The sequence below is a fragment of the Rhinolophus sinicus genome, chromosome 14 (assembly GCF_057876585.1).
Source record: "Rhinolophus sinicus isolate RSI-liver-muscle chromosome 14, RSI-T2T, whole genome shotgun sequence".
In the NCBI taxonomy this organism is placed as follows: Eukaryota; Metazoa; Chordata; class Mammalia; order Chiroptera; family Rhinolophidae; genus Rhinolophus; species Rhinolophus sinicus.
The window spans coordinates 31,919,992-31,946,397 of record NC_142514.1 but is presented as its reverse complement, the minus strand read 5'-3'; the positions used below and the strand labels follow the sequence as shown (position 1 = coordinate 31,946,397).

Genomic DNA, 26,406 nt, shown 5'->3' with positions numbered 1-26,406 from the left:
ATTGAGTACTGGTTGCGTGCTAGGCTCTGGTTTAGCCACCGTAGATCTGGCTGTGACTAAAGCAAAGTTCCTGCTTTCATGGAGCTTACATTTTAGTAAGGAGACAGCACTTTACACTTTCAGTTTGTGTTATAATTTTTTGTTACACATATTAGCTTCCCTTTCAGTCTGCAAGCACTTCCAGGGCAAGGATTGTATCCTACAATATATTCAGCATCCAGCATAATACCTAGTAGGTTTCATGATGGACTTTTAAGAAGTCTAAGAAAGTGAATTGAGAACATTATCTTCTTCATTTCTATAATTTTCCTAATAGTGATTCCCAGCACTGGCTGTTTTACACTTTACTCAAAAAACTTGAAAAGCTTTGGTAAAATACAGATTCTGGGGCTCTACTTTTGGAAATTTTAGTTAACTAAGATTGGAATGGGACTCAGAAATCTATTTTTGGCAAGCTCTCCAGGTTTAAATGTTTGGGAACTACTGCTCCATAGCACTTAGCACAGTGATTCAACTAGTATGCTTATTAAATGTTGCTTGAATTGATTTATTGATTGATCTATACACTAGTTTGTTCCAAACCAGATTTGGAACTTGTGGGTCGAATTGAATTAAATAGATAGATGGTATTCAGGAAAAAGTTATATGAAAAAGTCATTATGCTCAGCAACCCTACAATTTGCTGATATTAGGGAAATCACTAATATCCTTTGTTTTTTTAAATGCTAGTTCTTAACATAGTTTATTCAAAATAATTCTCTACCTTTTAATAGGTACATAAGTTTTTGTAAAAACATTGGGAGACTCTGAAAGGATTTACATCAAACTGATAAATAATTTCTGTGAAGAGAAAGGGGAATGGGAGGTGACCACAAGGAAATTTCGTTTAATCTATTTAATCTTTTTGAATTATTTTATTATGGGAACCTGTTTATGTATTTCTTGTATAATAATGTAGTTAAGCTAAAGACTGTGGTTTATTCACCTGCAGTTTTTGGTCATCATCTTTTGCCTTGTAAGTTAATGTGGGTTAGAGAGATGTGATCTTACCTTTATAAACCTCATTTTGGTCAAGGGTTCTTAACTTGCCATTAGTAAATGGCTTTCAGGGATCCATGAACTCCTGAAATTATTTTCAAATTTTACAAATGTGTTTTACAAATATGGACATTTTTGAGAGAGGACAGTCCATAACTTTCATTTAATATTCAAGGGACCCATGACTTAAATAAGTTCAGGAAGCACTAATTTATGCAAAAGAATCTCCTTTACTTTTTAAAAATTCTGCAATTCCTCTGTTGCCTTTGAACCTTGATGTAGATAATATGACTGAATGTGATTCAATTAACCTTTCTTTTTTTAAAAAAAAGATTTTTTTATTGGGGAAGGGGAACAGGACTTTATTGGGGAATAGTGTGTACTTCCAGGACTTTTTTCCAAGTCATTTGTCCTTTCAATCTTAGTTGTGGAGGGTGCCGTTCAGCTCCAGGTCCATTTGCCATTGCTAGTTGCAGGGGGCGCAGCCCACCATCCCTTGTGAGAGTTGAATCAGCAGCCTTGTGGTTGAGAGCCCACTGGCCCATGTGGGAATCAAACCGGCAGCCTTCGGAATTAGAGCACGGAGCTCTAACCGCCTGAGCCACCGGGTTGGCCCCAATTAACCTTTCTTAGTCTACACATTTTCAGGTTATGAATTGAATAGTTACTTTATTTTTTTCCCCCTTTCTTCTGTCCCCCCACCCCCCACTCTGGTTCAAGCCGTTGTTTCACAGTCTATTTGTGTAGGACACAGCTCCCTGGCCCATGCTGGTATTATGAGCCTTGTGCTCCCCCGAGCTGAGGCAGTCGGTTGGTCACTCACAGCAGCTCACGGCAGCTCTCTTCGTCTGCTGGCCGCTCACGATGGCCACTGGCCACTCATGGCAGCACAGGGTAACCCACGGCAGCACACAGCAGCCCACGGCAGCTCACGCTGGTTGCCAGCCAAGCTGCGGCCACTCATGGCAGCACACGGTAGCCTACAGCAGCATGTGGTCATGATGGTTGCCAGCACCTGCGGCAGCACTCAGTCTGCGGCAGCTCAGGGCAGCCCAGCTCCAGGGAGAGCTCTTGTTCACAATCTGAGCTGTAGAGGGCGCAGTTCACTGGCCCACGTGGGAATCCAAATGGCGACCTCAGTGTTAGGAACACGGCGCTCCAACCACCTGAGCCACCGGGCTGGCCCACTTTATTTTCTTAAAGGTTAACACAGTTCTATTTGCTTCTTCTGCTAGTTAAATATTTCACTTAGCATCTCTATGTATTCATCCTCTTCTGCTACTTAACCTAATGCTGCTGTATAAGTTGCTTTTTTTTGTTTGTTTCAACAGAATGATGGCTTGACTTTGTGTCCTAGACAACTGAGTTTTAATGATTTGCCCTAGCTGACCTCTTCTGCTACTTAACCTAATGCTGCTGTATAAGTTGCTTTTTTTTGTTTGTTTCAACAGAATGATGGCTTGACTTTGTGTCCTAGACAGCTGAGTTTTAATGATTTGACCTAGCTGAAATGAAATAATATCCTATGAGGTTACTGAACAGAGTAGGTCATAGCTATCTTTTTATTGAATCTTCCTATGGAATCAGGTTTTTTAGGTTATGTTCCCTGGGAAATAGACACTGAGATGGAGATTTGCTTGCAGAAGGTTTATTGAGGAACAACACTTGTAATGGAATGAAGGAAGGAAGTTTAGGAGGGCAGAGAGATTGAACTGATGCAGTTCCAACAAAGACTTTAGTCAATCCTTTTGGGAACTCTGGAGCTAGGATGATACTTCAGAGTTGTCCGGAATTAGATGTGGGCTGACCTGAGGGGGAGGATGCATGACCTTGGGTGAGGCAGTTTCTTTCTGTGGTAGAGATGGAGATAAACTCACATTTCCCCTTCTCAGCTACAGGAAGTGCTTTCAGCAGACAGCTTCCAACTGTCAGCTGGTTCAGTGTCTGCCACAGCTACAGAGAGCTGCTTCACCTGACCTCACAGTCTTCCAGAAACAGCTTGCAAATGGCTGAGCAAAGTGGGAGTATAAAGATCCAACTATTTTGGCCTAACATGGAATTCTTTGACCAGCGATACTTGCTCCAAAGAGCCGTATCTGGTCATCAGGCCTGCATTGCAGTTTGACTTCTTTCTCTTCTCAGTCTTCTTCTGCCTTTCCTTCACAGGTGTTGATTTCTGAATAAGTATCTTGCATCCCAATCTCCATCTCAGTGTCTGCTTTCAGAGAACTGAACCCATGATGTTTTCGTTGAGGGCAGTTTGTGGAGGAAGACTTAGTTGTGAGCTGCTAGCAGACAGCTCTCCTGGCAGTTAGAGGAATGAATGGATTGTTCCTGAATGGAGTATCTGGTCACTGCACTCCTTGTGCCTCTTGGATTCATTTCATATAGTAAATTCACCCCATGTGGGAGCAAATCCTCCAGCATTCTGTTTGGTCTATTTTTGTGGGGGAATTTATAAGAGTAAGATTAGTAGGTGAATTCCAACCTCTCTCACTACAGCTAGTCTTTAGATCACAACTGATACTCATTGTCTTCCTCCTCTAATCTCTGTTGTAGATTCTTGGCCATAATCTGTACTTGGACAGATGGGGTGACTGTCATGACTGAGGAGTCTGAGCCTAGTTACCATGCCCTTTTTAGGCCTTGGCCACTGTACTTGTTCATTTACTGTCGACATTGGGCAGGGGAGTACTAAGACATGCCCCGTGCTAACCTGGTTGCTAAATGTCATCTACTCCCTGATGTTACTTTTGTTTGTGTTGGCTAATCTACTTTATTTCATAAACACCATATGTTGCTAAAGGTAGCACATTATGTGACATTAAAATCAGGTCTATTAGGGCCAGCCCGGTGGCTCAGGTGGTTACAGCTCCATGCTCCTAAGTCCGAAGGCTGCCAGTTCAATTCCCACATGGGCCAGTGGGCTCTCAACCACAAGGTTGCCAGTTCAATTCCTCGAGTCCCACAAGGGATGGTGGGCAGCGCCCCCTGCAACTAAGATTGAACATGGCACCTTGAGCTGAGCTGCAGCTGAGCTCCCGGATGGCTCAGTTGGTTGGAGCGCATCCTCTCAACCACAAGGTTGCTGGTTCGACTCCCGCAAGGGATGGTGGGCTGCACCCCCTGCAACTAGCAATGGCAACTGGACCTGGAGCTGAGCTGTGCCCTCCACAACTAAGACTGAAAGGACAACAACTTGAAGCTGAATGGCACCCTCCACAACTAAGATTGAAAGGACAACACCTTGACTTGGAAAAAAGTCCTGGAAGTACACACTGTTCCCCAATAAAGTCCTGTACCCCTTCCCCAATAAAAAGTCTTTAAAAAAAATCAGGTCTATTATGTAGTCTTCAAAGATCAAATGAAACATTGTTGAATCTGCTTTATTAATGTTTGTTTGATACCTTATCAGGGTGTTAATTGTAGAGGTTTGTAGATTGTCACCTCTTGTGTTGTCCCTGCAAATACTATTAATATATTATCAGGATAATTAGCAACAAAAGAAGTCACTCAACCAAAATGTTATGTTTTTATTTCTAGTATTTTAGTGTAGTTTTATTTAGAACTTTAGTACTGAGTGGTTTTCTAGTACCTACTCCCCATTACCTATTCACTTAGAGATTAGAATTGAAAAATTGAGTTGGATTTTAACTTACTGCAGTTATATAGCCACGTGATAAATATGTCATTTAGCAAATTATTAAGACAAGTTAGCATTGCTGGGAGGTTTTAGTAAGGAAACTACCTTCCCTCTGCTTTGAGCCCAAGACTGCTTGATGGGGCCTTGAAGACAAGAGTGTCAACAGTGTCCCTGAAGAGACTTAGTAGTTTGGAACTGGGGCCTCTCACTGCAGACTTTCTTTTTCTTAACACTTTTAGTAAGATATAATTCACATACCAGACAACTCACCCATTCAAAGTGTACAATTAAATGGTTTTTAGTATATTCACAGGTATGGGCAGCCATCACCACAGTCAATTTTAGAACATTTTCATCATTTCAGAAGAAACCCTGTGCCCTTTAATGTCATCTCCCCCAATCCTCCCATCCCCACTAGCCCTTAAGCAACCACTACTTTCTGTCTTTGTGCCTATTCTGGACATTTTATATAAAAGGAATCATAACGTGTAATCTTTTGAGACTGGCTTCTTTCACTTAGCGTGTTGTGTTTTCAAGGTTCATCATGTAGTAGCATGTATCAGTATTTCATTCCTTTTTATGGCTGAATAATATTCCATTGTATGGATATACTATATTTTGTTTATTTCGTTAGTTGTTGGACTTTTGAGTTCCCTTTTGGTTATGAATAATACTATCATGTACAAGATTTTGTATTAACATATGTTTTCATTTCTTTTGGTAATAGAATTGTTTGGTCATTCAGTAACTCTATGTTTAACTTTTTGAGGAACTGCCAAATTATTTTCCAAAGTAGCTGTACCATTTTACAATCCAACCAGCAATATATGAGGGTTCCAATTTCTCTACATCCTTTTCAACACTTGTTACCATCAATCTTTTTTATTATTGCCATCAATCTTTTATTATTATTGTTATTATTATTATTACCATCCTAGTGAAGGCAAAGTAATATTTGCCTTTCCCTGATGGCTAATGATGTTGAGCCACTTTTCATGTGTTTATTGTTGTTCATTTGTATATCTTTTTTTGAGAAACGACTATTCAGATTCTTTGCCGATTTTTTAAATTCAGTTACTTGTCTTTTTGTTGTTGAGTTATAAGAGATACTAGTCCTGTATCAGATATGATTTGCAAACATATTCTTCCATTTTTGTAGGTTGTCTTTTCACTTTATTGATAGTATCCTTCAAAGAACAAAAGTTTTTAATTTTGATGAAGTACGGTTTACCTATTTTTTCTTTTGTTGCTTGTTTGTTTGATAGCATGTCTAAAAAGCCATTGCCTAACGCAAGGTCATGAAAATTTACTTGTATGTTTTCTTCTAAGAGCTTTATAGTTGTAGCTCTTATATTTATGTCTAAGGTACATTTTGAGTTTATTTTTGTGTATGGCATTAGAAAAGCCTCCAACTTCATTCTTTTGCATGTGGCTATCCAGTAGTCCCAGTATTATTTGTTTAAATGACTATTCTTTTCCCATTGAATGGTTTGTTGTTGAAAATTAATTGACCATAGATGGGTTCATTTCAGGATTCTGTTCCATTGATCTATGTTTGTCCTTATGCTGGCACCACACTGTCTTGATTACTGTTACTCTGTAGTCAGTTTTAAAATTGAGAAGTGTGAGTTTCCAACTTTTTTCTTCTTTTTCTTTTTCCAGCTTTATTCAGATAATTGACATACTCGTATAACATTGTACAAGTTTAAGGTGTATAATGTGATGATTTGATACATTTATATATCGTGAAGTATATTATATTGTGAGATTAGTTAATATATCCTTCACCTCACATAATTACCATTTTGTTGTTATAGTGAGAACATTAAAGCTCCATTCTCAGCAATTTTCAAGTATACCATACAGTATTTTTTAAAATTTATTTTTCAGTTATAGTTGACATACAATATGTTTTAGTTTCAGGTGTACAACATAGTGATTAGACGTTTATGTAGCTTATGAAGTGATCACGCCAATAAGTTGAGTACCCGTCTGATACCATACATAGGTATTACAATATTATTGACTATGTTCCCTATTTTACATCCCTGTGACTATTTTTATAACTAGCAATTTGTACTTCTTAATCCCTTTCACTTTTTTTACCAGTCCCCCAACCTCCCTCTCATCTGGCATCCATGAATTTGTTCTCTGTATCTATGAGTTTGTTTCTGTTTTGTTTGTTCATTTATTTTGTTTTTTAAATTCCACATGAAAGTGAAATCATGTATTTGTCTTTCTCTGTCTGACTTATTTCACTTAGCATAATACTCTTTAGGTCCATCCATGTTGCTGCAAATGGTAAGATTTCATTCTTTTTTATGGGTGAGTGATATTCCATTGTATATATGTACTACATCTTCTTTACCCATTTTTCTATCAGTGGACACTTAGGCTGCTTCCATATGTTGGCTATTATAAATAATGCTGCAGTGAACATAGGGATGCGTATGTCTTTTTGAATTAGTATTTTATATTTCTTTGGATAAATACCCAAATGTGAAATTGCTGCGTCATATTATAGTTCTAATTTTAATTTTTTGAGGAACCTCCATACTGTTGTGCATAACGGCTACACCAATTTACAATGTCATCAACAATGTACATCCAGATCCTTGCCAATGCTTATTGTTTGTTGATTTATTGGCGATAACCATTCTGACAGGTATGAGGTGATAGCTCATTGTGGTTTTGATTTGCATTTCCCTGATGATTAGTGATGTTGACCATCTGTCTTTTCGTATGTCTATTGGCCATCTGTCTTTCTTCTTTGGAGAAATGTTTACTGAGATTCTCTGCCCTTTTTTAAATCAGATCTTTTTTTGGGGGGGGTATTAAGTTGCATGAGTTCCTTATATATTTTGGATATTAACTACTTATCAGGTTAATATTTCTTGTAATACTGGTTTAGTGGTGATGAACTCCTTTAGCTTTTTGCTGTCTGGGAAACTTTATCTCTCCTTCGATTCTAAATGATAACCTTGCTGGGTAGAGTAGTCTTGGTTGTAGGTCCTACCTTTTCACAACTTTGAATATTTCATGCCATTCCTTTCTGGCCTGTGAAGTTTCTGTTGAGAAATCAGCTGACAGTCTTATGGGAGTTCCCTTGTAGGTAACTAACTGCCTTTCTCTTGCTACTTTTGAGATTCTCTCTTTGTTTTTAACTTTTGGCATTTTAATTATGATATGTCTTAGTGTGGGCCTCTTTGCGTTCATCTTGTTGGAGAGTCTTTGCGCTTCCTGGACTTATATATTTATTTCCTTTGCCTGATTAGGGAAGTTTTCCATCATTATTTCTTCAAATAGATTTTTCAATTCCTTTGTTTTTTTTTCCCTTCTACTACCCCTATGATGCAAATGTTGGTACACTGGATATTGTTCCAGAGGTCCATTAAACTGTCCTCATTTTTTTTTTTTTTAGATTCTTTTTTCTTTTCCAATTGGGTATTTTCCACTACCTTGTCTTCTAGATTCCTGATTCAGTCCTCTGCTTCATCTGATCTGCTGTTGATGCTCTGTAGTGCATTTTTCATTTCAGTTACTGTATTCTTTATTTCTGACTGGTTCTTTTTTATGTTTCTATCTCCCTTTTTATGTTTCCTGTCTCTTTGTTGAAGTTCTCATAGCATCTTTATAACCATTATTTTGAACTCTATATCTGGTAGATTGCTTGTCTCCGTTTTAGCTCTTTTTTTGGGGAGTTTGTCCTATTTTTTATTTGGGACATGTTTCTCTGTCTTCTCATTTTGGCTGACTCCCTGTGTTTGTTTCTATGTATTAGGTAGATTTGCTAAGTCTCCTGGTCTTGACTGAGTGGCCTATGTTGAAGGTGCCCTGTGGGGCTCAGTAGTACAGTTTCTCTGGTCACCTGATATGGGGGCTCCAGGTGTGTCCTTGCGTGGCTTATATGTACCCTCCTATTATAATCCTAACCCTCAATTGTTGTTGTCATGTCAGTGGGTGGGGTTGACCCTCATGCTGACTGTTTGTGAGGGTTGGCCATGACTACAGTGTTCGAAGTGTAATGCAGGAGCTGTCTTATGGAGCAGGAGTTGCTTTAGTGGAGCTCTGGTGCCAACCACGTCTGCCTTTTGGGTTTGTCATTTGTGGAGCTGGTTGGGTGGTGCTCTGGTGTTGCCTGAAGCTGGCCACTGGGTGTGTTGGGTCTGGAGCCTTTTGGGAGGGGCTTCAGTGCAGGCCAAGTTCAGCCACCACTTATGCCAGGCTTTGGGTCACTTGGTAGGAGCTACAAAATAATCTGCAGTTGGTTGCCACTTGTGCTGGCCTTGGAGTTGTGGGAGAGGCTATGCTGTGAACAGAGGCCAGCTGCCACTTGTGCCAGGCTTGGGATCTTTTGGTGGACACCACAGTGCGAGTTGAGGCCTGTTGCTACTGGTGCCAGGATGTGGCCACTTATTTGAAGATACATTCCAGGCTAAGACTTGCATCCATTTATGCCACCTGGGGCCACCTGATGGGATTTTCAATGCAGGTTGAGACTAGTAGCTGCGTGTGCTGGGTTTGGGGCCCCTTTGCGAGAGCTACAAGGCACACCAAGGCTGGCTGCTGTTGTTTAAGATTTGTGAACCTTTGAGAGATTTTGGGAAAGTGTGCAGGGTGAGCCAAGGCAGGCTGCTTATGTGGAGGAGACACTGGAAGAGGCTCAGGCTGGGTAAGTGAGTTGGGTAGAGTGAGGTCTTAGGGGATTACCAAGGCGGGATCTCAGGGAATCACCAGGGCTGGACAAGTGGCATTAGGTGAATAAAGAGTACAGATTTGGCTCTTGCCTGTACTGGACCAACTGGGTGGGAGGAGAGCTCACCAAAGGAACAGTGGTGCCATGATGACTGTATTGTTGAATACTGCATTGTTGACTTCTGATCAAGATGGCAGAGTAGGTAAAGTCTTTGTCAACAGTGCACCAGGGTTCCCTTTTCTCCACATCCTTGATAGCATTTAGCTCTTATTTTCTTTTGTTGTTGTTATTGTGTGTGTGTTTTTATAATAGCCATTCTAACAGTAGTGAGTGATATCTCATGTAGTTTTGATTTGCATTTCTCTGATGACATTGAATACCTTTTCATGTACTTGTTGGCCATTTGTATGTCTTCTTTGGGAAAATGTCTATTCAAGTCCTCTGCCCATTTTTATTTATTTTTATTTTTGGTGTATAAACTATTAACAGACAAGGCCTGCAGATTTATTTCTTCTTAGACACACCCACAGTGTGGTCTGTGATCTTGGCGTGCTGGCCTCAAACACAAAGTCCTCAGAAGTGGCACAGCCCTCTGTGGGCCCGAATTATCTTTAGTCCCTCCAGGTCTTCCCTGAGCTTGTTGTTCAGACCATTACCTAGGACCTGGCTGTATTTTCCATCCTTCACATCTTTCTGTCTGTTCAAGAACCAGTCTGGGATCTTGTACTGGCGTGGATTCTGCATAATGTGATCATATGTTCCACCTCATCCTCAGTGAGCTCTCCTGCCCTCTCTGTAAGGTCAATGTCTGCTCTCCTCAACACCACATGAGCATATCTTCGCCCCACACCCTTAATTACAGTGATGGCAAAGGCTGTTTTCCACCACCCATCAATACTTGTGTTGAATACTCGCAAAATGTGCTGGAACTTCTCAAAGATCACTAGAGACATGGCAGCAGCCCCAGTGGTGGTATGTAGGCCTCATGTGGAAGCCCTCTGTCCATTTTAAAATTGGATTGTTCTGTGTGGGTTGTTTGTGTTCCTTATGTATTTTTTTTTTTTTTTTATTGGGGAAGGGGAACAGGACTTTTTATTGGGGAACAGTGTGTACTTCCAGGACTTTTTTCCAAGTCAAGTTGTTGCCCTTTCAATCTTAGTTGTGGAGGGTGCCATTCAGCTTCAAGTTGTTGTCCTTTCAGTCTTAGTTGTGGAGGGCGCAGCTCAGCTCCAGGTCCAGTTGCCGTTGCTAGTTGCAGGGGGCACAACCCACCATCCCTTGCGGGAGTCGAACCGGCAACCTTGTGGTTGAGAGGTTGTGCTCCAACCAACTGAGCCATCCGGGAGGCAGCTCAGCTCAAGGTGCCATGTTCAATCTTAGTTGCAGGGGGCGGAGCCCACCATCCCTTGCGGGACTCGAGGAATTGAACTGGCAACCTTGTGGTTGAGAGCCCACTGGCCCATGTGGGAATCGAACCAGCAGCCTTCGGAGTTAGGAGCATGGAGCTTTAACTGCCTGAGCCACCGGGCCGGCCCCGAGTTCCTTATGTATTTTGAATATTAATCCATTATTTAATATATGGTTTGCAAATATTTTCTCTTATTCCATAGGTTGCCTTTTCATTCGTTGTTGTTTTTTTGCTGTGCAGGAGCTTTTTAATTTGATGTAATCTCACTTGCTCATTTTTGTTTTTGTTCTTGTGCTTTTGGTGTTATATCTAAAAAGTCATTGCCAAGAACCATGTCAAAAAGCTTTTTTACTATATTTTCTTTCAGGAATTTTACAGTTTCAGGTCTCACATTTAAGTCTTCAATCCACTTTGAGTTAATTTTTGTGAGTGGTAACATAGGGTCTAATTTTTCTTTTGCATGTGGATATTTAGTTTTCCCAACACCATTTACTGAAGAGATTATTCTTTCCCCTATTAGGAAAAATATATCTCTTGTCAATTATTAATTGACCATGTATGTGTGGGTTTATTTCTGGGCTCTTGATTTAGTTTTGCTGGTCTGTGTGTCTGTTTTTATGCTATTACCATAAGCAGTTTTGAATACTGTTCTTTTTCAAGGTTATTTTGGCTATTCTGAGTTTGCATATGAATTTTACAATCAGCTTGTCAGTTTTTACAAAAAAGCCAGCTGGGATTTTGATAGGGTTTGCATTGAATCTGTAGATCAAACTGTACAAATGAGTATTGCCATTTGTATTAATCTTCTATTGCTGCTGTAACAAATACCACAACTTTAGTGGCTTAAAATAAGACTTAATACGACTTAATACAGTTCTGGAGATAAGTCTGAAAAGGGTCTTTCTGTGTAAAAATCAAGTTGTTGGCAGAGCTTTGTGCAATCCAGAGTTCTAGAAGATCTCTTTCCATGCCTTTTTCCAGCTTCTAGAAGCCACTAACATTCTTGGCTCATGGTTCTTTCCTCCATTTTCATAACATATCACTTCACTGCTTCCATTGTCACATTTCCTCTCTCTGACTTTAAGCCTGTTGCCTCCCTCTGATCAGGACCCTTCGATTACATTGGGCCCATTCAGATAATCTCCACATCTTGATTTTAGGGAATTGAAAATATATATGGAGCACCACAGACCATTCTGGAAGCCAATATGTAGTAGTTGTCCCATTGGCATAATTTTTTAGTAATTGATATAAGAGTTAATTGTTTGAATAAATCCTTGTGTTGAAATTTCTTTGTTGCATTAATTTTTCTGTTGTCTTTTTGTTCTCTATTTCATTTAGTTCTGTTCTGATTTTTATTATTTTCTTCCTTCTACTGACTTTGGTGTTTCATTTATTCTTCTTTTTCTAGTTCTTTAAGCTATAATGTGAGTTTGTTTATCTGGGTTTTTTCTTCTTTCTTAAGATAGGCCTGAAATGATATAAATTTCCCTCTTATTTACTGCTTTTGCTGCATCCCAGTAATTTTGATAGGATGTATTTTCTCTCTTTTTAAAAAAAATTAGTTTCAGGTGTACAAAGCAACATACTAGTTAGACATTTACACCCCTTACAAAGTGATAACCCACCTCCCCCAAGCTGTTGTCCCTCTGACATCTTATATAGCTGTTATAATACCGTTGACTATCTTTCTTATGCTATACTCCACATTCCATGGCTACACACACACACACACACATATATATATATATATATATATATATATGTTACATTATAGTTGACATACAATATTATTCTACTTCAGCTTCAGGTGTACAGCACATTGGTCAGGCATCTACACAGTCTATGAAGTGATTGATGCCCCTGATAAGTCCAGTGCCCATCTGACACCTTACATAATCTTTACAACATTGTTGATTATATTCCTTATACTGTATTTCATATCCCCATGACTATATTGTGTCTACTAATTTTCACTTTCTAATTCCTTCACCTTTCCCCATCCCCTCACCCTCCCATCTAGCAACCAACAGTTTTTTCCCCCCTGTATCTCTGTGTCTATTTCTGTTTTGTTCGCTCATTTATTCTGTTCTTTAGATTCCACATACATATAAGTGAGATCATACAGTATTTGTCTTTCTCAGTCTGACTTATTTCACATAGCATAATATTCTCAGAGTCCATCCATGTTGTTGCAAAAGGTAAGATTTCATTCTTTTTTATGGCCGAATGATACTCATTGTATAAATGTACCACAGTTTCTTTATCCAATTGTCTGTCGATGGGCATTTTGGTTGTTTTCATATCTTGACTATTGTACAAGTGCTGCAATAAACATAGGGGTGCATATATTTTTTCGAATTAGTGTTTTGGATTTCTTTGGATAGATACACAGAAGTGGAATTGCTGGGTCATAAGGTAGTTAGTTCCATTTTCAATTTTTTGAGGTACTTCCATACGGTTTTCCATGGTGGCTGCACCAATCTGCAATCCCACCAACAGTACACAAGCACTTGCCAGCACTTGTTTGTGGATTTATTGATGATAGCCATTCTGACAGGAATGAAATGGTATCTCATTGTGGTTTTTATTTGCATTTCTCTAATGATTAGTGGCGTTGAGCATTTTTTCATATGTCTGTTGGCCACTTGTATGTCCTCTTTAGAGAAATTCCTCCTCATGTCCTCTGCCCATTTTTTAATAGGGTTGTTTGTTTTTTTGGTATTAAGTTGTATGAGTTTTTTATAAATTTTGGATATTAACCCCTTATCAGATATATCACTGGCAAATATCTTCTCCCACTCGGCAAGATACCTTTTTGTTTTACTGATGGTTTTCTTTGCTGTGAAAAAACTTTTTAGTTTGATGCAGTCCCACATGTTTATTTTTTGTTTTGCTTCCCTTTCCTGAGGAGATATATCAGTAAAAATATTACTAAGGGTAATGTCTGTGAATTTACTTCCTATATTTCTTTCTAGGAGTTTTATTGTTTCAGGTCTTACATTTAAGTCTTTAATCCATTTTGAATTTATTCTTGTATATAGTGTAAGAAGGTGGTTCAGTTTCATTTTTTTGCATGTATCTGTCCAGTTTCCCCAGCACCCTTTATTAAATAGACTGTCTTTACCGCAATGTAAATTCTTGCTTCCATTGTCATAGCTTAAATGACCATATAGGCATGGACTTATTTCTGGGCTCTCTATTCTGTCCCATTGATCTATGTGTCTGCTTTTATGCCAATACCATGCTATTTTGATTACTATAGCCTTGCAGTATGATTTGATGTCAGGTAGCGTGATACCTCTCACTTTGTTCTTATTTCTCAAGATTCGGAGTCTTTTATGGTTCTATATAAATTTTAGGATTATTTGTACTAGTCTTGTGAAAAATGGCATTGGTAATTTGATAGGGATTGCGTTGAGTCTGTATACAGCCTTAGGTAGTATGGACATTTTAACTATATTAATTCTTCGTATCCACGAACATGGTGTATATTTCCATTTATTTGTGTCTTCTTTAATTTCTCTCTTCAGTGCCTTTCTGAGTACAGGTCTTTTACTTCCTTGGTTAAATTTATTCCTAAGTATTTTATTGTTTTTGATGCAATTGTAAATGGGATTGTTTTCTTAATTTCTCCTTCTGATAGTTTGTTATTGGTGTATACAAATGCAACTGAGTTCTGAATATTAATTTTGTATCCTGCTACTCTACTAAATTCACTTATCAGTTCTAATAGTTTTTTGGTGGAATCTTTGGGGTTCTCTATATATGAGTTCTGACAATGAAGTTTGTGAACTCATCCTAGAAAAAGTGCTACATACCTCATTGCTGAATATCGCTGTGGTCACCTTTGAAGTACGCTCCTTGGGAAACTATGCACCAGTGCCAGCGCCTAGTCCACCATTCAAAGCAATTTTGGAACTCTCCTTCTGGAGTGGCCATCAGAGCTGTCGTTGTATTACCCTTGATGTCCTGAATGTTATCAAAATATCTTCTTTTCAATATTTCCTTTATCTTTGGATAAAGAAAGAAGTCATTAGGGGCTAGATCAGGTGAGTAGGGAGGGTGTTCCAATACAGTCATTTGTTTACTGGCAAAAACTCCCTCACAGACAGTGCCTTGTGAGCTGGTACGTTGTCGTGATGCAAGAACCATGGTGAAAAGTTCAGGTCATTTTTGTCTAACTTTTTCAGGCAGATTTTTCAGCACCTCCAAATAGTAAACTTGGTTAACTGTCCAGTTGGTATAAATTCATAATGAATAATCCCTCTTATATCAAAAAAGGTTAACAACATCATTGCAACAAGTTCACTAACTTAATTGTCTGACCTTGTGTGTGTGTGTGTGTGTGTGTGTGTGTGTGTGTGTGTGTAGGGTGAGGGGAACCTCCATCTTTATTCTTTAATCATCCCATTGGCTATCAGTTTATGGCCTCTAGTGTAGATATCTGGAAAGCCATGCAAGCTTTTTAATAACAAGATTAGAAATATGGCCAGATTTGATTTTGAGATAGATTATTCTCGTCTCAATGTGGGGACTGGATTGGTGAGAATAAAGAATGAATGTAGAATGTCTACTGTAATAGGCAGAAAAAGTGAGAGAAGAGTGGCTAACCTAAGGCAAGAAGTAGGAGTGGGAGAGGAAGATAATTTCAGTGCAGTACTTTCCAATATTTTCACTTTCATAGATCACTGGAAAGATTTATGTCTTGTAAGCCAGCTATATTTATGAGTAATCATATTACCATAAAAATTTAATTATCAATTGCATGAGATAACTAGTGCGTAATGCATTGAGTTCATGCAATTCTAGTTCATAGTAAAAAATAAAACAAAGCAAAAAGAAAACCAAACCCTGAGGTTGTAATTATCTTTTACAACCTTTCCGTAAGTATAACTACAACAGGAAAAAGTGAATGTGTACAAGTCTTAATTACTACTCAAATTAAATGTAGCTTAAAAAGAGAAAACAAATCTGAGAAACTCAGAGATTTGACAGACCATAATATACTTTTAAATCAGGAGAATATACATTTTCTAATCAATTCATTATATCAGTCTCAAATATTTTGGTCTCAGGACCCCTTGACATTGTTAAAAATTACTGAGGACTCCCAGAGAGTATTTGTTTATGTGGGTCATATCTGTCAATATTTATCTTACTATAAATTAAAATTTAAATGAAGGACCTGCTTTGGAGAGATCTCTCAAAGAAAGTGACATTTAAGCTGAGATCTGAAGAATGCAAAATATAATTTGTCAGTATTTTCCAGTCAGTTTGACAAACGAATCATATTCATATCTCAATTACCTCTTCAAATTGGAAAAGATGAAGTTCAGACTAGTCACAGAAACTGAAAAAAAACTTGACTAACATCTTTAGCAACAGCAATTATAAATAACTAATATTTACTGATCAGTTGCTATGTGCTGAAAGTATTCTGTGCTAAGGGCTTTATAAGTTTATTTGATTTAATCCTCATTGGAATGATATGATAGATAATATTATTACACCCATTTTACAAGTGAAAGAAATGAGATTTAAAGGAGTTAACTAACTTGACTAGTAAATTAAGGGGACAGAATTTGGATCCGGAACATGAAAATTTTTTATAGCAAGAAATAAGAATAGAAATAAAAACAATAAAGCAAGTTCTTTACTGTGTCCCATATTTTGCCATGTATAATGTGCGTGTTTTTGCCCAAATTTGTGATTGGGAAATAAGGATGCACGTTATACATGGGTAGTACTAATTCCGTATCTGTGTAAATGTTTTTAATTCTTTTATTTATGCTTATGAGTTAAAAGTGTAACTCTAGAAATCAATAACTATATCCATATGCAAAAGAATACCCTGGAACACTATAATAGGTTTTGTTGAGCTTATGACAAACTTGGCAACAACGAAGAGTTCTTGGCCTTCTATGATATGTAATTATCGTATTTTGTTACCGGTATGTAAAATTTTTGTACCTTGCATCTGTTCTTGTGTTTTGTAATAATTTGGTACATAAAATTTCTTGTATCATAATATGTTAAAAAATAAATGCTGGGCCGGCCCGGTGGCTCAGGCGATTGGAGCTTCATGCTCCTGACTCCTAAGGCTGCTGGTTCGATTCCCACATGGGCCAGTGGGCTCTCAACCACAAGGTTGCCAGTTCAACTCCTTGACTCCCGCAAGGGATGGTGGGCTCCGCCTCCTGCAACTAAGATTGAACACGGCACCTTGAGCTGAGTTGCCTCCCGAATGGCTTAGTTGGTTGGAGCGTAGACTCTCAACCACAAGGTTGCTAGTTCGATTCCTCGACTCCTGCAAGGGATGGTGGGCAGCGCCCCCTGCAACTAAGATTGAACATGGCACCTTGAGCTGAGCTGCCGCTGAGCTCCCAGATGGCTCAGTTGATTGGAGCGCATCCTCTTAACCAAAAGGTTGCCAGTTCGACTCCCACAAGAGATTGTCGGCTGCGCCCCCTGCAATTAGAAAATGGCAACTGGACCTGGAGCTGAGCTGCGCCCTCCACAACTAAGACTGAAAGGACAACAACTTGACTTGGAAAAAAAGTCCAGAAGTACGCACTGTTCCCCAATAAAGTCCTGTTCCCCTTAAAAAAAAATGCTAAAATTCCTTTATAATATAAAAACAAGTACCTAAATTAAACAAATACAATTTTGAATTAAAATGAAAGATTTTTTTCCCCCTGAAAGTTTGGGCCAAAAACATGGGTGCACATTATACATGGGAGCACATTATGCATGGCAAAATACCATAATATAATAACTCTTTGTCGTAATTACTATAACTTACACCAACTTATTTATAGTGACTATTAGTATAACTTGCACTTAAAAGTATTATTAACATGTTGAAGTTATTCCCTAAAAATGCTTTTGGATTAAACTTATTTTTGATGTGAATTTCTATATAAATTTAACTGGTATAGAGAGGATTCAGTAGTTGTATTTGCAATAGCATGTCATTTAAATTTTCCAGATGCTATAGCAGATGACTGTTAACACAACATAATTTGAATTTTTCACCTTTTTCTTTTCAATTTCACCTCCAAATGAAATTCATTTGATTTGACTAGTTTTGGATTCAGCCTTATTTTGAATATGTTACTGAACTAGAAAAAAAGAAAGCTACATTATTCTCTTCCCAGGAACCTTAATTCTTTATGGGCTCCAGTATTGTAATTATTTTTATCATTGTAAAAATTCAGATTTTTACAGAGTTTTGCAGTGTAAGAACTGTTCAGGTAGCAACTGTCATCTTATCGTAAAATAGATAGAAAAGAACAGAATTAACATTTATTGAAAACCTTTTACATGTCAGATATATCGAAATCCATTGTCTAATCATTACAACAACCATATAAAGGTAAATATTATCTCTATTTTACTGATGGGAAAAAATGCCCAAAAAGTTAAATACCTTACTCAAATTCCTACAGCTAATTACAGATAAAGACAGGATTTAAATCCAAGTGTATTTGATTTCAAAGAGGTAAGTAAGCTGTAAGCAGTTCAGTCAATAAATACTTGTCCCATGGGAGACAATATTTGCCAAACATGTTTGACAAAAGATTGGTATCCAAGATATGTAAAGTACTTTTGCAACTCAATAAGACAAGTAACCCAAGATGATATGGGCAAAGGATGTAAACAAATACACACAAAAGATTATATACAAATGGCTAATGAACACATTAAAAAGCACCCAACATCATTAGTCATTAGGGAAATGTAAATTAAAACTACAGTGAGATATTACTACATTTCCACCAGAATTGCTAACATTCAAAGGCCAAGTACTGGCAAGGATGTGGAGCAATCAGAAGTCTTATATACATGGTTGTTGGGAATACAAAATGTTATAACCACTTTGGGAAAAGGTCTACACGTACACCTACCCTATGATCCAGAAAGAACGCTCAAGTATTTTGCTCAAGATAAATGAAAGCACGTTTCAACAATGTCAACGAAAAACCTTGTACAAGAATGTTCATAGCAGCTTTAGTAATAATAGCCCCAAACTGGAAATAGCCTAATTGTAGATGAACCGAAGAATGGCTAAATAAACTTGCATCCATACAATGGACTGCTAGGTACTATTCAGCAATAAAAAGGAGCAAACTACGGATACAGGCAACAACATGAATGCAGCTCAAAAAATACTATGCTGAGTGGGAAAAGTCTTCACTCAAAAGAGTACATATTGTTTGATTTCATTATAAGTTCTGAAATAGGTAAAACTAATCAATGGTTTAAAAATATCAGAACACACACAATGGGATTTATAGGTGATGTAATACAGAATTGTACACCTGAAATCTATGTAATTTTACTAACAATTGTCACCCCAATAAATTAAAAAAAAAAATCAGAACAGTGGTTATCTCTGGAGAGGATTGACTGGTAAGGAGCATGAGAAAATTTTCTGGAGTAATGATAAGGTTCTATATCTTGAGTGTTTAAAATTTCATTTTTGGATTGTTCATTACAAGTGCGTGTAAGTACAGTTGATTTTTATATATTGATCTTGTAACCTTGCTGAACTTGTTTATTATCTCTAATAGTTTTTGTGAAGATTCCTTAGGATTTCCTGTGTGTAAGATCATACCATCTGTGAATAGAGTTAGTAGTTTTACTTCTCTCCCAATTTGTATGCCTTTTATTTCTTTTTATTTTTTTATTAGTTTCAGGTGTACAAAACAATGTAATAATTAGACATTTACCCCCCTCACAAAGTGACAACCCCTCTCCCCTGGATTCCTTTTATTTCCTTTCTTTGCTTCTCAGTTACCGTTGCAGTCTGTTCCTACTCTACCCAATCTTGGTATAATTAACTGCCTTCTAGGTATTGTCCACTTACATATCTCTTTAGAGCATCATACTCACTATGTCCAAGACAACAAATCATCTTTTCTACCTTTTCCAGAGTCTCCTATCCTAGTATGACATCACATCCGACTAATTGTTCAGCCAGAAAACTGAGAATCATCCTTGATGTCTTCATTGTCCTTACCCATCGTATCTAATCCAGCAACAAGTCCTGGTTCCCCCAGAAGCTACTCTTGACTTTCTCATCTATTCTTCACCTTTTCATCAGTGTGATCTTCTGAAAAGACAAATGTGATCATGCCACTGCCCTACTTAAAACCTTTTAATGGCTTCCTATTCAAGTATAGTATGGCTTGAGTTCCTGCCTGCATACTTCCCATTGCTCTTTTATAAAGATCAAAATACGGTCTGCAAGGCCCTGCAAGAAATGGCCCCTGCCTACCCTCCCAGACATTGTTACACTGGCTTTATTTTGATTCCTTGAACTAGACACCTGTTGAATTTTAAGTACCAAAAGGGCAGGGATCATACACCAATGTATACTCAGGGCCTGATACATGGTAGTACCAATAAATATTAGTTGCGTAAATGTAGATTATGTGCCAAGGTGAAGATGGATATGTTCATTATCTTGATTATGATGATGGTTTCACATACTATGTATAACAAAACTTAAGTCAAATTTAACATGTCAAAGTGTAACCAATTGTATACTTTAAATAGGTACAGTTTATTGCATGTCTGTTTTTTCTCTATAAAGCTGCTAAACAAACAACTATGTTTTTTCTTAGGATCTTGACACATTGTTTTTTTTCTAGAGTCTTCTTTTGCTGTTCTTGGATCACCCAATTCCTATTGATTCTTCAGTCTTTGTTGAAATATATTTCCTTAGGATCTGGCTTGGAATCCCCCTTCCTATCCCACTAGATTAGGTCTCCCTATTATGTGTCTTATATTTTCCTTCAAAACGTTTCTCATAATTAGGCATAATTACGTAATATCTGTTTAATGTCATCTTTTCCCCTGGACTATATGCTTCATGTGGATAGGGACCATGCCTTTCTTGTTCACTGATATATCGTAGGGGTATATTATAGGCATTCAAATATTTATTGACTGAGTTAACAAATAAAGTACGTGTCCGTTTAGTCTACAAATATCCATTGAGCCCTACTATGAACGAGGTACTGTTCTAGGTTTTGGAGTTACACCAGTAAACAAAACAGACAAAAAAAATCTCTGTACTCATGGAACTTATATTTAAGAGTTGGGACACAGACAATTAAATAGTCAGATGGTGGTAAATACTTTGAAGAGAAGTAAAGCAGGGAAGGGGAATAAATAGTATTGAGGCATATGGAAAATTTGTCTCACTGCCCGTAGAAACATATATGGGTTAGAATCTGGGCATTGAAGGATGACCTAGGAGCTCTGGAGTCCTTGGAGCGGCAGGGTGTACAGGGCATTATGAGATTAGTCCTGAAGATCTCCTGGCAGTTAGTGAGTGTTGAGCAAGGGGAGGATCAGGAGTCTTGCTAGGATCACACAAAATCCTGGGTTTCTTCTGCTCATCCTACAAATAGTGATGTGGAACTTTAGGTGACTTTATCTAGAGCACTGGATGCTGCTAATAGATTTATAAAGTACCAACCACCGGCAAGATCCTGTAGGACAAACAGAAGCAAACTACCTGGCTTAATCTAATCTGTCCCAGCTCTCAAGAGACTCACAATCTAGTTGACAAGACATACATGTAGAATAATAATTAGGACATAACACAGGACACAATAAGAGTAATAATAGAAATGTAAATGTGCTAAAGGATCAAAGAAGGTGAGAATAGTTGCAGAGGGTGTGGTGGCAGAAAGGGAGCTGGAAGGTCCCTAGAGGAAGGGTAAGATTTCAACCAACAGACATGGTAGGAAGTGCATTTTAAGCAAATGAACATCTCTCTTTGGATGCCTTATTTTCTGCCCCAAACTTAGCATGTGTAAAGCCACATATTTCCCACAAACTCAGATCTTTCTTCTGATTTCTTAGTTTGTGATCATTTTACCCAATATTCAGACTACAAACCTTGAAACTACCTTTGCTTCTCTCTCCCTCTAAAATACTAACAACCACAATGATTACCATTTATTAATTGCAGTGACCCAGACTCTGTTTTACATACATTATGCAACTGGTATGATCTGCTTCACAAAACTCAAAAGTGAAAATGCAGTCCATCTCTTATTTCTCCAGTTTAAATTAAAACCAACCCAAGTTTCTATATGCTATATTTAGCAGAAAGATCAATATCACCCTTTCCCATGTAATGTCTGAAATTCAGGCATTTCCGTTTCCCCTGTATTGTCTGAAAGCTTCAAAGGGTTTGTTCATTACAAACAGAAGGTGTATCTGATTTCTGTTTCTGAGCAAGGAAGAATTTTGGTGACTCTGTCTGCTGTTACTGTTGTTCTCTGCTGCCAGGTGGTACAGATGTCAAATACTCTCCTCCATTGCCTGGTACTGCTGGTCCCCACACAGCAAAATTTCACTGGCCCAGCTTTTGGCTAAGGCTGGTAAGGTGCTTTCAAATGAGGCTGATTGCATGAACAAGTTTACTCTCTCAGTGCTGTAATTGACCCAAGGTATCCCTCTTTGTACACTTTTAGTTCCCAATCCCTTCAGGCATATAACACAATCCAGTCTTTTCTAAGGCCCTGCTACCACAGAGGAGTTGCGCCTACTGAGTTTGGGTATCATCTCATTGCAGAGCCCACAATCAATGTCTCTTTACGAGAATCCCCCAAGAATTAAGCAATTTTTTTTCTACCATCCAAATGCAAAAGGCCTCATGTTGTGTCCCTCCTAGAAAATCTTGGTTTGTTTAAGCCAATTATTCTTCCCTGGTAACCGAAGATGGAGGGATCTATAGTGTAGTATCTATTCTTGAGTTTCAAAGTATTTTGCTAAATTCTAATCACTAAACAAATTTTCATGCTTTCTCTCTATTAAAAAAATTATTTCCTAAAAAAAAATTATTTCCTATAGTTCTCCAACTTTGATGTTTATAAGATCTCTTGGGCTATTGCTAAAATTACTTGGTCCCCAACTCCACAGATTCTGATTGATTAGATCTGATATGAGGCCTAGAAATCGGCATATTTTAATAAATGCCTGGTGATTTGAAGAAGGTGGTCTGCAGACCACCTTTGAGAAATACTGAATAGACTCTCTCACACTCTTGTACTTTCTGCCACTGTAATGCAGAATCACTTGTCTTTGACCTCTCTCCTTCTCCCCTTCCTTCCTTCAAGTCTTCTTCCTGCCTTGCACATGTACATGTTTGTATATCTGTTTGGACACTATCCTCTCACACCTTCCTCTCCCTGTGTGTATGTGTTTGTGGTAGGAGGGAATAGTATCCTCATTTTGTCAAGCTTCTCTTCATTTTTTAAAACTGTATTCAGATATCACCTTCCCTGTGAGTCAGCCAGGTAGGAAAATTAAAGACTCTTTTCTTGTATTATGCATTGTAAGTACCACTGTATGTTGTGTTTATTTACATTAGATTATAAATTCCTTGAGAGCAGGGATTGTATAGGGGAGGAGACAAATGACAGGAGGCTCTTACTATTCTGGGAACTAAGATAGAGCCTAGAGTAAGTGATGTGAAGTTTGAGTAAGAGTTAGCCACATGAAAAGGTTTAAGGAGAGTGTCTCAAGTAGAGAGAATAGTGGATGTAAAGTCCTAGAGGTGAGAGAGTGACAGGTTTGAGACTGAAAGAGATTTAATAAGGTTAGAGAGTTTGGCTAGGGTCAGATTGGACAGGGCCTTGTAAGAGTATCAAGTCAATTAGAAAGCTAACTGCAGTTTGGAGAAAGAATTAGAATTAAGCTAAGGGTGGAAGCAGGGAGAATGGGTTTTAAAAAACCATAACTGTTAGAAAATATAATATGTTGTCTTGGGCTAGTGGAATCCATGAAAAAAGTGGTTGGATTCTAGACATATATAGAAAGTAGTCAACATGACTTGGTGATTGGTTAGGTATTGGGAGGATTGCTGTTAAAGGAACAGTTGGAGACAAAGATGTCTGCCAGGTTTCTGGCCTTCTGGTGGTACCATCACCAAGGTAAGGTGGCTAGAGAAGGGGAGGAATGTATTTGGATGGTTGAGTGGGAAAGATGTTGAGTTCAGTCTTCAACATGCTGAATTTGAAATGTCATGGGGCATCCAAGTGTAGATAACAAGTGGAGTTTTGAAGAAAGAGGAAGAGCTTTGATGTTGAGAATGGGAGAGCAAGCTGATGAAGAAAACATAAGAATGCCTGACAATGTTATGAGCCCAAATAAAATTGGTGAACCTCAATTTTTCATAGCACCAATCAACCTATTTGTGTGATTTTTATCAATAGTATGGCAGTTTGGGTGCAGTTACAGAGAAGGTGGATAGTTTTAGCATTAAAGTTTTGTCAGGTAGTTGTCAAATAAATATAATTGAGTGACAGGTTTTAGGATATTAACAAGAGAGTAATTAAAATAATGGGCCAAGAATCTAAGCTGGGTGATAATTTCATTTATCATAATTTGTTAAGGGATTAATGTGTACCAGGCACCTAGGAGATAAGTGAAGAATAGGTAGAGAAAATTAATGGAGTAGTTAAATGGACTGGAAATCCAAGTGAGGTGGAAGAACAACTATAATGGGATAATTGAGTGAACACCTAAGAAGGAAAGGAGTTAGAAGAGAGTAGGACGTATGACAGTGATTTCAGAGGTGGAGCAGTTTGGAACGATAAGATCTAAAATGTGGTCAAGAGAGTGTGTAGCTTAAAATGAAGTGTAGGGTAAGACCACTGGAAATACGAAAGTTAAATTCAGAGACAGGGTTTCAATCTGCTTAACCACATGGATGCTGAAGACAATGACATAGTGGCACTGAGTTGTGGTAGAAGGGAAGGTTGTGGGTTATTAGCAAATTTTTCAATGGATGAAGTGGAGACCAATCAGTGGATAATACTGACAGTTTTCTGTGTGACTTTGGGTAAATTCCTATAAAATGAGAGTAACTGCAGTACCTATTTCATATCAGGATAGAACTACCAGAAAGTAAATAAAAATAAATGCTACTGTATTTATTTTGAAATAATTTCAAACATATAGCAAAATTGTAAGAATAGTACAGAGATGAACCAAATGTGAGGAGGTGGAGCAACTAGGCCTCTCCTCTCATACACTGTTGTTGGAAACGGTATAAACAACTTTGGAAAAAAAGTCTGATGGTTTCTTATAAAACTACATTTCTACCTTCGTATGACCCTTTCACTCCTAGATATTTACCAATAAAAATGAAAACATTTTTGAATGTTAATAGCAACTTTGTCCATAATAGCACAAAACTGGAAATATCAGAAGGATGAATTATCAATAGGAGAATAACTGAAACTATGATATATTCATACAATGGACTACTGCTTAGCAATAAAAGGAACTATTGATACATACAACAGTGCATGGATGGATCTCAAAAACATGCTAAGTAAAAGAAGCCTTACTCAAAAGAATATATACAATTTGTTCCCATTCATATGAAGTTCTAGAATGGGCAAAGCTAACCTGTGGCAAAAAAAAAAAAAAAAAGAATAGTGGCTGTCACTGAAGCAACTGGGAAGTGGCAAGAGGGAACTTTCCAAGATGTGGTTATGTTATCACTTTGAAATACTCTTGGGGTCATTTGTTCCTGTTTGCATTCAATGGTTCAGTTCCCACCCACCATCTTTGTTGATTTAATTTTATTTTTCTAGTAGGTAGAACATTATTAGCACGTTTGTGTAATCAAAACTATGCAAAATAATATACTCAGAGAGGTGTCACTCCCTCCTCCATCCCTTCCATCCCATCCCTCTACCATTGCCAGTAATCAGTTTCACTGGTCTCTGGTTTAGTCTTCCTCTGTTTCTTTTTGCAAAAATAAGTAGATGCATTTATATGTGTTCATTTCCCAACTCTTCCTTACACAAAAATAGCATGCTTTATGTACTATTTTAAAATTTGCTTCCTGCCCCCCTGCCACTTAATATATCCTGGAAATCACTCCGTATCAGTTAATACAGATTTAAAAAAAACACAGCTGCATAATACCTTAATGTATGTATTATAATACTATAGTTTATTCAGTCAACTTCCTGTGTTTGGGTATTTAGGTAGTTTCCAGTATTTTGCTGCAATAAATATAAATAGTCCTGTGGATGATTACGTAGGTATTGTTGTAGAATAAATTCTACTAAGTGGTATTGCTAGGTCAACTGCTATATAGCTTTGTTAGATACAGCCAAATTCTCCAAAAGGTGTACCAGTTTACATTCCCAATAGCAATTTATGCGTGCCTGTTTCCACATGGACTCACCAAGAGAATGAGTTGTCATATCTTTTAGTTTTGCCAGTCTCACTGGTGAGAAATGGTACTCAGAATATTTTTAATTTGCAGTTTTCTTACGAGTGAAGTTGAGCATTGTTTCACATGTTTAAGGACCATTTAAAAATTGAATTCATTTTAATATCTTTCTTTGTAAATTGTCTGTTCATGTCTTTTCCCCAGTTTTTTCCTCAACATTTAAGAGGACTTGTGAGGGTTTTTTGCTTCAAATTTTAGAAGGGATTTTGGATTTTTTTTTCCTCAAAAAAATTTTTTTTAATTGGGGAATGTTGGGGAACAGTGTGTTTTTCCAAGGCCCATCAGCTCCAAGTTCAGTCGCCGTTTTCTTTTTCTTTCTTTTTTTTTCTTTTTAAAGATTT

At 37.8% G+C, this 26,406-nt stretch overlaps 1 protein-coding gene and 1 pseudogene across 5 annotated transcripts in view; one reads left to right on the top strand and one right to left on the bottom strand.

Moving 5' to 3' along the window:
* The window catches only part of ZSWIM5 (zinc finger SWIM-type containing 5), a 145,151-nt gene that overhangs the window by 16,044 nt on the left and 102,701 nt on the right, over positions 1–26,406 (top strand). The window lies entirely within an intron of this gene.
* Positions 9,882–10,330, bottom strand: LOC109437363 (small ribosomal subunit protein uS13 pseudogene; annotated as a pseudogene).